General features: G+C 38.4%; 1 pseudogene; it reads right to left on the bottom strand.

Moving 5' to 3' along the window:
• Positions 1 to 875: 875 nt before the first annotated feature.
• Positions 876 to 2324, bottom strand: LOC102259013 (annotated as a pseudogene).
• Positions 2325 to 2968: the final 644 nt, after the last annotated feature.

Below are 2968 nucleotides of genomic sequence, written 5' to 3' on the forward strand. Positions count from 1 at the left end.
AAAAAAATATATTTTATTGATTTTTTACAGAGAGGAAGGAAGAGGGATAGAGAGTTAGAAACATCGATCAGCTGCCTCCTGCACACCCCCTACTGGGGATGTGCACACAACCAAGGTACATGCCCTTGTCCGGAATCGAACCTGGGACCCTTCAGTCTGCGGGCCGACGCTCTATCCACTGAGCCAAACCGGTCAGGGCATGGATCATGTTCTTTATTATATTTTTCTATTGGGATGCTCATCTTTTTTTTATTGATTTTTAAAAAATATATATTTTATTGATTTTTTTTACAGAGAGGAAGGGAGAGGGATAGAGAGTTAGAAACATCGATGAGAGAGAAACATTGATCAGATGCTTCCTGCATACCTCCCACTGGGGATGTGTCCGCAATCAAGGTACATGCCCTTGACCAAAATCGAACCTAGGAACTTTCAGTTCTCAGGCTGATGCTCTATCCACTGAGCCAAACCAGTTAGGGCAGTGGTTGGCAAACTGCGGCTCGCGAGCCACATGCGGCTCTTTGGCCCTTTGAGTGTGGCTTTTCGAAAGCCTTAGGAGTACCCTAATTAAGTTAATAACAATGTACCTACTTATATAGTTTAAGTTTAAAAAATTTGGCTCTCAAAAGAAATTTCAATCGTTGTACTATTGATATTTGGCTCGGTTGACTAATGAGTTTGCCGACCACTGGGTTAGGGCATTTTTCTCATTGATTTTTCAAAGCTTTATTAAAATGCTGAGTTTATCTCACATGTATAGTTTTGTCTCCTCATCACGTACATTTGAGCACTGCTGCTACTATGTCTTATCATAGCATTCTATGTATACTTAAAACGAAGCAAAGGGTGGAGTTCCAACTTTAAAAACTAAAAAACTAAACTAAATCACTTTTTTCTATACTTGCTTGCATTTTTGCTTTAATATCTTCTACAGAAATAGTTCCTTTTGGCGTTTTAGGAGTTTTTTTAAATTATTATTATTTTTTAAGGATTCTCAACTTTTGATCTTGGTGTTGATGATTTTGAATCTTTTCTATTTTGGTTTGATTTTTGTGCATTTGTCTAGAGTATCTCATATATACTCCTTTAATGGAGCTTTTCTATTGTTATAGAATTTACCAGGCAACCGAAAGATACGCAGGAGTACTAGAGGCACAGGAAAAACCCATTTATTTTCAGATGTTTCTCATGTCCTAGTACAGGACTCAGGGGAGGCTGTTTCTTTCCAAATCCTGAGCAAACCAATATGGAGGAAGCTTTTCCTTTATACCCCTTTAATTTCTTTGTCCCCTAAATATGGGATGGGACTTCCGGACCTTTTGTGGGCTTTGCAAAAAGCCCCTTGTGTTGGGGTGGGGGCCGTGAGACTACATCTAAAGGCCTGGCACCAGAGCTGATAACTCTGTCTGGGGGTTGTGTATTGTTCATGGTTTTTGGCCTCTCTAAAATTGGAGTAGTACTTAGGTAAACAAGTCTTGCAAGACCAGATAATTAAAGAAGGGGCAGTGACTAGACCAGTGATTCTAAACCTTCCTAATGCCACGACCCTTTAATACAGTTCCTCATGTTGTGGTGACCCCCAATTTCATTGTTACAAATTGAACATAATTAAAGCATAGTGATTAATCACAAAAACAATATGTAATTATATGTGTGTTTTCCGATGGTCTTAGGCGACCCCTGTGAAAGGGTCGTTTGACCCCCAAAGGGGTAATGACCCACAGGTTGAGAACCGCTGGACTAGACTATAGACTAAGAAGAATGTGCATTAGGTTACTGGCGCAGATTCAGATTGCTAGCCCCCCAAAATGTCTCATTTTCACCATCACTATCTTTTCCTTTCTTTCTTCCTTCCTTTCTTTCTTTCTTTCTTTCTTTCTTTCTTTCTTTCTTTCTTTCTTTCTTTCTTTCTCCTTCTTCTTCTTCTTCTTCTTCTTCTTCTTCTTCTTCTTCTTCTTCTTCTTCTTCTTCTTCTATTTCTGCCATCACCACCATCACCATCATCATCATCATTGTCATCATTAGCAGCAAGTTTGACTTTTTTCTGTGGAAACTTTCCAGATATACTTAGGATTTTCACTTCTCCTCTTCAGCTTCTGACTCAGCATTTTCCTCTGACTGATTAAGTGCTATCCATTAATATGCCCAGGCCCTGAACCATAAGCCACAGGTGGTGTTATTTCAAAGTCCCTAAGGGAAACCATTGGTTGTACAGATATTTTCGAAGTCACCAGCTTTCCTTTAATTGAACTGCCTTCATAATTCATTGCCTCTGCTTCAAAAGTCTGCAATTCTCCCTTTGCACCAGTCCCTAAACTGACCATTCTGTATATATACTTTTAAAATGTCTCCTTTATTCATTATAGTGTGAGTATCCACACAACTACAAAAAGAAAAAGTATGCCCAAGTAGGGAAAAGAACTCAAAATCAGAATTGATTGGATTTAAATACTGAGATTCCTAAAACTTATTTTTCTCTGCTATGATGACTTAGCTTTAGACAGGTCATTGGCTTCTGTTTGTGTTTTAGATTTTGGGAGTGACTCATAGGCACTTAGCAAAAGTAGCTGATTAAATTAACCTTATCAGTAATGACGTTGTTGTCGGGCTTCCTTGCTATCAGACACTCAGCTCAACAACTGGTCAGTATTTAGTTGGCAGCCTGGTCTCCAGTGAAAACAATGTGTGTTAAGTCTCACTTTAACAAGTTTAATAGTACATCAGTACAGACAGTAGTTGCTCTATTGTATCCAGACGTTATTAAAATTAAGAAGTGGTACGCTAAAGTGTTTGTTTTCCTTATTCACACAAAACAGATGCTCAAGACTCACTTTACTTAGACACAGTAAATTAGGGTCGGCTGTGTTGAGTTAATTGAATACTTTGCCTTCTCTGGAAGAATAAATGTAGCAATTTTCCTGCTCTTGCTGTATTTAAAAACAATACATGATATTCTTAATACAATTTG

The sequence above is a fragment of the Myotis brandtii genome, unplaced genomic scaffold, assembly GCF_000412655.1.
Source record: "Myotis brandtii unplaced genomic scaffold, ASM41265v1 scaffold266, whole genome shotgun sequence".
Taxonomy (NCBI): domain Eukaryota; kingdom Metazoa; phylum Chordata; class Mammalia; order Chiroptera; family Vespertilionidae; genus Myotis; species Myotis brandtii.